We start from the raw sequence: 11,449 nt of genomic DNA, 5'->3' as shown, positions 1-11,449 counted from the left end.
TTTATGAATTAGGCACAGTAAGAGATTAACAACAAAGGCTAATAATAAAACATAACAATGTATTGTAATAAAAGTTACGTAATTCCCTCTCTTTCAAAATATCTGTGCTGTGCTCACCTTTCCTCTTGTGATGACGTGATGACATAGGAGGAGAATCGTCTGCTTTTGCGAGTGTTGATTGACTAAGGTAAATGAAACCAACCAGGGGGAAATGAAACTCTGGAACATGAAACTACAGATAAGGGGGGGACTACAGTATGCATTTTTTAAATTTGCCTGTTGATTCATCTCCTCATTCTGCATCACACTATTTTTTTTTTTTTTTTTTTTTGCATTAAAATTTCTTTTCAGGAGCACCTGGGTGGCTCAATCAGTTAGGCATCTGACTCTTGGCTTCGGCTCAGGTGGTGATCTCAGGGTCAGGCTCCCAAGCTCAGTGCAGCGTCTGCTTGTCCCTCTCCCCCGCCTCTGCTCCTCTCCCGGCTCACTCTCTGTCTCGCAAATAAGTAAATAAAATTACAGTAAATTCAAACATAAAAGAACACAATCTCTTTTCGTTAAGAGAGGTATCCATTTCCAGCTAGTAGGATGTATTTGTCACTGAGCTTCATGTTGCGTTGTGAAAGCCTTCCGCACCGTTGTTCGCTGTTGGCATATGGTCACCTGTCTACTGACAGACATTTCCAAGTTCTATGGGAAATGTGGAAGAAATGCCAATGCTATAAAGTATTTATAACTGAGCTTTGTGATCACTGTAACTGATAAGATATCATTTTCTGGCATAGTACAGTATGCGGTTTGCTCGACATGGTATGTCACACTGCTGGTAAGTTTTGTCACCAAACTTCCTATCAAGGAGATACACATAGTTGTTATCACTCACTATTTTAAGATCACTACCTCTATTCATTACCATCTAGATCATTATGAGGGCTAGCAAAGATTTATGTAACACAAAAATGGGAACTTTGTCAATGGAGAAATGAAACCAAATGTCAACCAGTTATGTTATCTTGTACAGCAAAATCACCTTATGGCCAATTAGTTTTGTGACAAAAATGTTTGCAGCAAAAATGTCTACAGCAAAGACACTCACAGCAAAAAACACCGGTCGTGAGTAGACACTCCCAAGGCTGTTCCTTGTTACCGACCTGATGAGCTACTCTTGTTTTTGATTTGCTTTTAATTATTCATGAAGTGTAGCTGTCTCAAAGTCTTCCTTACCTCTGAGTGTGTTCTTAAGCAGCCGGTTCTTTATTGAAAAAACTGAATTTATTAAGTTATATTGTTTCCTCCAGGAAGTGCTCATTATTCTCAAGAGAATACATGGAAACTCTTACTTCCTATAACGCACAGGAGTTTCCCACTTCCTGCAGAAAAGCGGATTTCATTCCAGCAGCGGCCAAACCCGGAGCCCTTGAAATCAGATATGAGGACTTGCCACAGGAAACCACTTCTCCTGGTTTCCAGGGCTTCGGAGGTAAATTTATAGGCTGCACACACAGGAAAAAGTCATTTCAGGCTGCAAAGATAAATTTTACACAGCGAAGAGAAAGAGAAAGAAAGAGAGAGAGAGAGAGAGAGAGAGAGAGAGAGAGATTATCAGTTGTTTAACTCAAGTAAGTTTCAAGCCAAAAGAATGTCAAAATCTTGATATAAGGAGGTTGGTCTTGATGGACTGACCCCACCAATCTCCATCCCAGCCTTCTGCCAGAGTCCCTTCCTTTATCTCACAGGCTGAAAAACTGGAAAGTACACTCCTTACTCTCCTTTGCCCCTAGATTTTTGGATGTGAATTAGGATACAACCATTAGATCCTGGGGCCCAAGATTTGGGAAGAGCAGGTGAGATGGGGTATCTTCCTGTGGGGACATGCAAGGTCAAGAGAAACTGTCTTTTTTTCAGCAGCATTCCAGCATTGTGGGCACCCCTTCACGAAACAATAGTGGCCCTTGATGTCCGGATCGCAGGTCTCATGGCAGTGTTCTAGATCATTCCTGGGGACCACAGCTCAGAACCCACTTCTCCAACCCTTCCACCGACTTTGTAAGCCCCTTAGTTGGTTCCTGCTACAATCAGCTGGCATAGTTCCTCTATCCCCCAGCTGAACCCTGACTGAATGAGCTCTCAAATACTAACCTGGACGGAGCCAGGCAAGATACAAGAAGGAAAAGCATGGACAACAGGCAATGTTGTCATGAGTCATGCTTATTATGGGTTCCCCAATAGCATTTTAGTAAAAACAACAGCAACAAAAAACCTCATCCCTGTAGAACATTTGAAAAGTACAAAAAAGGCCAAAGAACAAATAAAAATCATCTGTTATTGCACAAGAATCAAATATTGATGAGAAGAAAACATTCAGGCCATTCACAATGTAGTCCTAATGGGCCAGCTGTTGCTATTCATTTGTATCTGGAATCACTGGTTTAGCCAAGGGGAGCCCGGGCTGATTTTGGTGCCATGCTTAGTATCTACAATGGGACAGCAGAGCAGCTCCTGGCCCCTTCCCAAGAGGAAGGGAGGAAAGTTGCAGCTCTAGAATGTGACAAAATACTCCATCTGCATCTAGCTCTAACCCACTTGGCAATAGTACAGGGAGGCTGAGTATCTGTACCCTTTCCTTCTCTGGTCACCCTCCTGCCCCCTATTCCCGGAGAGGGTCATCCGTCCCCTGCTAGCCCTACCTACAACCTAAACTCTTTTTGTCTACTTCTTTCAGGGGAGGCATCTACGACCATACCACCCTGAACGCGCCCGATCTCGTCTGATCTACTTCTTTCAGGGGGCCTTTTCCTTCCACCTCTCATCCAAGGTCAAAATTTTTTCCCAGGGACCTCTTCCTTCTTTGTCCAAGAGAAAATAACAATAACAATGATGATGATGATGATGATTATACCAGCTATCATTTGTTGAACAATCATTTGTTGAAGGTAATCCCCCTAAGAAGCCTACAAAGTAAGAATTATTCTTATGTTACAGATGAGGGGCTCAGAGAAACCACTCTACGTCTAACACTCTACGTCTCATAAGAGGTGGAAGGAGTGTTCGAGCCCACAACCATCACAATTCAAAGACTGGGCTGTAATCCTTATGCTGTGCCCCACTCTCAGGGACTAGGAAAGTGCCTCTGACCTGTTGTCTTTGGGGGAAGCTGTCACCACATAGGGGTCTGTTTGCGCATAAGCACTTCTTTCCTCTACTGATTTACTTAGCTGGATGGACATTGTGTGGAAGTGGGATCATACAATCTGAACATTATTTCTCCTACGGCCAAATAATAATCTATTGGATAGATATACCCCATATTGTTTATCCATTCATCAGCCGATGCACTCTTGGGTTGTTTTTACTTTCTGGCTATTGTGAAGCATGTCACAATGAACATTTGTGTATGAATTCTTTTTTTTTTTTTTTTTAAGATTTTATTTATTTATTTGACAGAGAGAAATCACAAGTAGGCAGAGAGGCAGGCAGAGAGAGAGAGAGAGAGAGGAGGAAGCAGGCTCCCTGCCGAGCAGAGAACCCGATGCGGGACTCGATCCCAGGACCCTGAGATCATGACCTGAGCAGAAGGTAACGGCTTAACTACTGAGCCACCCAGGCGCCCCTGTGTATGAATTCTTATGTGGCCCTCTGTTTTCAGGTCTCTTGGACATGTCTTTAGGAATGTAATTGCTGGATCGTAGGGTAAATCTATATTGTCTTTTTGAGAAATGGCTAAACTGTTCTCCAAAGCAGCCTCGCCATTTCACAGTGCCACCAGCAATGTATGAGGGTTCCAAATTCTCCACACACTTATCTGTTAGGACCATCCTAGTAGGCATGAGATAGTGTCTCATTGTGGTTTGGTCTGTGTTTCCCTAATGATTGATGGTGGGGAACATCTTCTCATGTGCCTGTTGGCCATTCATATATCTTTTTTTGTGAATTTTCATCGTCTCTTCAAGTTTTTGCCCCTTTTTGTTGGGTTATTTCTCTTTTTATTATTGGTTTGTAAGAGTTCTTCATATTTCCTGGGCACTAGTCTCTTGTCAGATATATGATTTGGAAATATTTTCTCCCATTTTCTGTGCTGTCTTCTTATTTTGATGAAGCCCAATGTATCTATTTTTGCTTTTGGGGTCTCATTTAAGAGACTATTATCTGGGGGTGCCTGGGTGGCTCAGTTGATTAAATATCTGCCTTTGGCTCAGGTCATGATCTCCAAGATCCTGGGATTAAGTCCCACATCATGCTCCTTGCTCATGGGGAGCCTCCTTCTCCCTCTGCCTGCATCTCCCCCTTCTTGTTCTCTATCTCTCTGACAAATAAATAAAATCTTCAAACAAACAAACAAAAAGAAACTGTTACGTAATCCAAGTCATGAAGATTTACTCCTATGTTTTCTTCCAAAGGTTTTATGGTTTTAGCCGTTCTATGTATGTCTTTGATTCCTTTTGAGTCAATTTTTGTATTGAGATGAATTTTGCATTGAGTTGAATTCTGCATATTGGTGTGAGGCAATGTAGCAGCCTCACATTTTTGCATGTGGGTCCCCAATTGTCTGAACACTGTTTGTTGTGGACACTATTCTTTCCCCACTGAATAGTCTTGGCATGCTTATCAACAATTAATTGTCATTAACGTGTGGAATTATTTCAGGATTCTCCATCCTACTTCACTGATCTACATGTCTATCCTATGCCAGTACCATACTGTTCTGGTTACTGTAGCTCTGCAGTAAAATTTGAAATTGGGATACATGGGTCCCCCATCTTTGTTTTCCTCTTCAAGATTACTTTGGCTATTCTTTTGGCTATGCAGGGTCGCTTGTTGTTCCATATAAATATTAGTATCAGCATATCCATTTCTGTCAAAAAAACCCCAAACAGTTGGAATTACAAGATGGATTGCACTGAATCTGTTGGTCAGTTAGAGGAGTACTGCCCTCTTAACAAGAGTAAGTTTTCCGATCCATGAACATGGAATATCTCCCCATGTATTCAGAGCCTCCTTAATTTCTTTCAGCAGTGATCTGTAGTTTTGAAAATATACTTCTTGGGGGGCCTGGGTGGCTCAGTGGGTTAAGCCGCTGCCTTCGGCTCAGGTCATGATCTCAGGGTCCTAGGATCAAGCCCCGCATTGGGCTCTCTGCTCAGCAGGGAGCCTGCTTCCCTCTCTCTCTCTGCCTGCCTCTCTGCCTACTTGTGATCTCTGTCTGTCAAATAAATAAATAAAATCTTATAAAAAGAAATATATACTTCTTGTTCTTTATTTAAATTTACTCCTAAGTATTTTATTCTTTCCGATACTAGTGTATATAAGATTGTTTTTAAATTTCATTTTCAGACTCTTCATTGTTGGTGTATAGAAATACAGTTGACTTTTATAGATTGGTCTTATATCTTATAATCAACTTGCTTATTCATTCTAATATATATTTTTCTTTGGGTCTTTTCAATATGCAATACTATAACATGTATGAACAGACAGAGTTTTACTTCTCCCTTTCCTATCTGAATGCCTTTCATTTCTTTTTCTTGCCTAATTTCTCTGGCTAGAATCTCCTGGCATTAGGGGGAAAGCATCTAATCTTCTACTATTAAGTGTGATGTAGCAGCCAGGTTTTCATAAACGACATTTATAAGGTTGGAGAGGTTCAATTCTATTCCAAGATATGAGTATGTTTATCATGAAAGAATGTTGGATTTTGCCAAATGATTTTTCTGTGTCTGTTGAGATGGTGGTATGTGTTTTGTGTTACGTTTTAATAATATAGTCTATTATACTGTTGTCCATGAACTCTTGTATGAGTTTGGGACAGAAGTGGAGCTGTGTTCAAGCAGTAGGCCTCTCTAATCCCTGGCAGGAGGACAAGGTACATAATGGAATCAGTGACTGGTACTGAGAATATTTGATGCCACCCAGTGAAATCTCCTCAGCTCCAAAGCAGCAATTCTCTCTGATTCATCCCAGACAAAGGACACCCCCCCACCCCTCCTTGAAATCCTCTGGTGATAGGGAACTCAGCTTCTAGAAGACAGAGAAGGGGCAGGTCTGGGAGCAGACTTGAAGAGTGCCAAATAATTTTTGGTAAGGACCGTACCTCCTCAAAATAGACCAATAGGTCCTTTGGTAAGGACCGTACCTCCTCAAAATAGACCAATAGGTCCTTTGGTAAGGACCGTACCTCCTCAAAATAGAGTCAGAACATTCTTAATTGTATAAGACAGAAACCCCAACTCAAACCAACTTAAGTGAGAGGAGATTTGTTAGGAAGCTATTGGGATTGTCAAAGAATTAAAGGAAGATCTTCAGGGCTCAGGACAGCTCAGAGTTCCCAAGGATCAGAAATGGACGACAGGCCCTGTCAGGACTTCCCCTCACCTTCTGCTTCTCTGTCATATTGTCATGGCAGAAGGTGTGATCATCACCAGCTGGGGGTGGGGTGGTGTGGGTAACCTCACTGCCAGCTCCAGCCAGAAAATGCCAGGAAAGGACTCTGACTGGCCTGTCCTGGGTCACATGCCTTCTCTGGAAAAATAACTGTGGTCAGAGGAATGAGCTTCTCTCAGTGGCCCCGCTTGGGTTGCAGGCCTTTCCCCTTTCTCCAGGGGCAGAAGACTGTGATGGAGCAGGAGAGAAGTTACTCCCAGAGGTCAAATCAAGAGGATGACAAGAGGGGTGCTGGGTTGAATCCCACATTATCTCATTGCCCATCTCTCTGGGGCTCTGTCTTATGAAGAGTCATGCTTCAAGTAGAGATGTGTTACTGAGGGAAATTTGAGGGACTCCCTGACCTCCACTGAATTACTATCACAGGTTATGTTACCAAAGCACTGAGCCATAACACACAGCAGCCTTCAATGGCTGGAACCCAAGGTGGGACATGTGTTGGTTTTCTAAGATCTGAGTACCACAGACTTACAGATGGCTGCCTTCTCGCTGTGTCCTCACAGGATTTCTCCCCTGTGTGCACATATTCCTGGTGTCTCTCTGTATGTCTTAATCTCTTCTTCTTGGAAAGGCACCAGTCAGATTGGATTGGAGCCCACCTTAATAGCCTCATTTTACTTTAATTACCTCTTTAAAGGCTCTAACTCCAAATATAGTTGCATTCTGAGGTACTGGGGTTTAGAGCTTCAAGAAATGAATTTGGCTGGTCTTGCGGAGAGGCACAACTACATTTACAAGAGGAAGTTAGAAGCTATGTGACATTATGAGCATAGGTAATTATGAGATTACTTTTATTTTGGAGCCACAAAGAGAAACCAGCATTTGATTTCACAGGCAAGGAGCCAAGTAGCTCGGGACAACAGAGACACCATTTACAGCTGGAGGGGCTACCCAATGTCAGGTGAATAGATTTCCTCCCCAGCCCACTCACTCATTTTACAGATGAGGAAGCTGAGGTGCAGGAAAGAGGCATTGCCCTCTAATAGCCTACACAGAAAAGCCAAAAGGTGTAGTGGTCAGAGCGGGTGGATCAGAGACAGCTGTCCACCAGAGAGTCCTTTCCATACCATGAGGAGCAACACCCAGGCTGGGACTCCCTTCCCCAACCCCCCTTGCCTCAATGTGCATCCACATGGAGCAGTGACAACGAAGGCAGGAAGCAGATGGACCACTCGCACCACACAGTTGTGAAAAGTTTAATAACAATGCCATTTACAAGGATGCACACAGGGTGTAGGGAAAACACAAGTGTTGGCACAGTTTCCTGGGGCTGCCAACGGTGGGCAGTGGTTACCATCCCTCCGTCTAAAAGGGCAAGTGGAGGGATTAGGAACAAAACTTGGTGCCATCCCCATGGGTCAGCTTCCTCGCCACAGAGCAGGATAAGGAAGGCTGGAGAATGGAATGAGTAAGGGTGGGACGGCATTCAGAAGGAGCTGAGGGCCATATGTGTATGCCACCTGCCCGAGTCCTGGCAATGGAATGTCGGCAGAAATGATGGATGCCTCTTCTCCTGTCCCATCTAACCCAGGAACTGGATTTTGATCTGGGCACATCCAGCTACTCACTGCAAAGTCAAATATATGAATTTGCATCATCAGAAAGGCACTTCATCTGTCTGAAAATAAAGATGAGGTCAGGCCGCCCAGCTTTCATTTCTGCTATTTCTTTGGGGGACCTTCTGCTGTTAGCTCTAGTTCAGATCTTCTGCTTTGTCAAACATCCTTTCCCTTTTTGTGGCTGATCGAGACCCACGTTGGTGAATTATTTACTCTTCAGCCATGAAAACATAACGTTCTTTGTCACAAATCACATTAGGGTTTGTGCGAAGCTGGAGTTGGGATGGTCTGTTCCAAAGCTTGGAAAGGGCCCTGAATGAAAGGCAGGATCCCAGACCCTCAAGCTCCCCCTGATAGCTTTGATCTTCAGTTGTCCTATCCCTAAAACAGAGTCTGATCATGGTGCTCATAAGGGATGGTAGAGAGAAAAGTGCTTTGTCAGCTGCTCCAGAAGCTCTCTGGGGATTCACTCACCAGGTACCAGCCACGCCCAGACATCAGCTCTCCCATAAGCTGATAGGCACCCTCCACCCCAGGCCACAGGTTGAGAACCTGAGCATGTCACTAGCCGGAGTGTGTGACTGAAGGGAAATCTCCTTCTGGTAAGAATTGCTGGGATTTCAAGAGCCACATTTAGAACCTGGGGTTTTCCAGCCAGAGAGCTTTCAACAACACCCAGTACTTTCTTGAGTTGAGATGTGTAGATGGGTCTGACCTGGAGAGTTGAGGCCTGTTCAGGAGAATTGATGATCTCATCAGCCTTAGCTTGTGGTTCCCCCACGGGGAAAAAAGGGGACTAGAGAGGAGCAGCTCTGGGTCAGTTTGGTCTTCTCCCCTCCCAGCCTTTCTGTCTGCACTATTCATATCTACTAGCATTGCTTCTGGTTGCACATAACAGAAACTAACAACAGTATCCATTTCAACACTCAGAAACACTGTCTCACTTTCATGGTAGGAACCACAGGCCACAGAGAAGGGGGACAGACAGAGGACAGGGGGAAATGGCTGTCGGGGAAGATGACTCGCTCCTGTTTTCACATGCTTGTCACATCTCTGACAGTTCAATTTAGAGTGCCCCCCTTCCCTTGACTCCACTGTATCTTCTTTCATGGCATTTACCGCAACGCCTGATATCAGATGCACCATTTCTTGTTTACTTACATCTTCCCTACTTTCTAGAACAGTGCCTACCTTATAGGGGGTGCTCAATAAATATCTGGTAAATAAACGAATGCATCATTTCATTGGCAATTTTTCAACAACTTAATATGGCAGTCAGGGTAAGGGATGCTGTTAGTCACTTTACAGATAGGGAAACCGAGGCCCAGGAGGCTGCCTTCACGAAAGCCACCAGGAAACTCAGGTAGTCTCAGTCCTTCGGGTTCCTTATCTAGGTCTGGGGGGCGGGCGGGAGAGTGGGCAGGTAGAGTGACTTTTGACATGTCCCTGGCCGTGTCCCAGACTGTGAAAAATCTTGTCTGAGCTAGTGTTCAGACTCTTGATAAACTATGCAAGGATAAGGTGATAAGAGATTTAGAGATGGAGATACTAAATTATTCACAACAAAGACCCTGGCGCTAGGGATTTTAGAAACCCGTGAGCCGAGTGTTGGGAAAGGATGGGTGACATTATCACTGAATAGGTTGCTCCTCGCCATCTCTCCCAACCCCCACTACTTACCCTGCCCCCAGGGCTGGTGAGCTCCCCGTCCCCGGAGGTGTTTAAGCCGGGGCTGGATGTCTGCTTACGGGGTATGCCTGGGTTGGAGATCTGTATTCATGTCCTGGTAGGAGAAGGCAGACTCGCCCCCACCCAGAGCAGGGGCAGTGAGCCGACCCTGGGCTCCTACACTCTTACAAAAGAGGCTTTGCGCCATCTGGTGGACATGTCTTCAAACTGCAGCCCTTTCCCAGGGAGAAGCCCACAGACGGAGGGTCCCCAAGACAGAATAGACGCTCTCAGTTTCACCGGGGTCTGCTTTAGTTTGTGAGAGCTCGGCGGGCCCTCCGCGCCGGTTGCTTCAGAGGCAACGGTTACGGGGAGGATTTATTATTAGCGGGACTCAGGGCTTGCTAAGGTATGTCCCTGGGATTGGAGTGACCTTGAATTGTCTTTGCCCAGGAGCAAAAACTTCCCCGTTCAGTTCCACGTGAGTTTCTGTGAAACCAGCCCCAGAAAAAAGCAACAACAACAATAAAACAAAAACAAAAACAAACTCTCTCAAAGTGTTTTTCCCCCATGGACATCATATCCTGGAAGAGTCTGTGTACCAAAACGCATGTTCTCATTATGTTTATTACCTGATTGCATCATTTATTATCATCAGAGGCCCTTACAACGGCCCCATCGAAGCCGCGATGGGCGTTACCTGTCAACAAGACCACATGAGGTTTGTGTCATCAACAAAAGCATAGACATTTGAAAGCTCAGTGGGCCAGGGCAGCCCCATCTAAGGTGAGTGTTCGATTATGCTCAGGCCCCCTAGAGCACTGAAATGGGCTCTGGCTCCTGGCCCAGCCTTGCTTCTGCTCTAGGTGGTGAAGCCCGGGGGCTCAGTTGTCCCGGAGGGAGATGGGCTCCCTGCCCCGAGTGTAGCCCTGTCCCAGGCCAGCTGCTCCTCTCACCTCTTCTTTTAGTTTCACTTCAGTTCTGAGGAAAGGGCACGGTTTTAATGAACAGTTGATTCCAGGCCTAGCAGCTGGCCAGGCCCCTGGGAGGCAGGGCAGAAAACCCTGGCATGGAGTGCAGTTTGGTAGTCTGCTGAGTGACCCCTTGAAGGCTCCCTGTGCACTGGCTCTATATAACGTGTTCTCCTCCCAGCATCAGCTGCCCCAGGAAGTGGGGTATGTGCGACGGGTGCTGTCGGGAGTTTTCTCCGGTAGGTCCTCAAGGTTCCGACACAGGACGACCCCTCCCTGTTCCCAAAGGTGCTCTTCACCCTTACGGGAGTGTGAGCCCCAGTCCTGGTCTACTCCCCTGCCTTGATAGCAAGGCTGACTGAAGCATGTAACTCGGGGAACCCTTTCCCCCCTCCCCCCAGGGATGGGCCTCTACCGTCAGCCCCTGACCTACCCTCAACTCATCATGATCATGAAGCCCACAGCCCCACCACACCTCCAGGCCCTCCAAAAAAAGGGGAAAACAGAGCAGAAGCCTCTATGATCCTTCCTAGGGGTGCTCTCTCTGGCACGTCCCAGCACCGCCTTGTCCCCCACCACCTCCAGGGGGTATGCCTCTCATTACACCTCTCCCTGAGGACTTCGACAAGGACTGATGAGTGAACTTCCCAACGGCAGGGCTGCACCCTCCTTCAGATGCCAGCCCCATACCTCCCCACATCCGCAATTCGCTTAAGAGGATTTAGGAATTTAAGTTCATGATTAAAATCTTTTTTTACATGGGCGTATCCTGATTTCAGAACCGCATGGTTTGAACTCCCCGCACAAATCTTG

This window comes from Mustela nivalis (genome assembly GCF_964662115.1).
Source record: "Mustela nivalis genome assembly, chromosome: 5".
Classification (NCBI taxonomy): Eukaryota; Metazoa; Chordata; class Mammalia; order Carnivora; family Mustelidae; genus Mustela; species Mustela nivalis.
Note: the sequence above shows the minus strand (reverse complement) of the source record.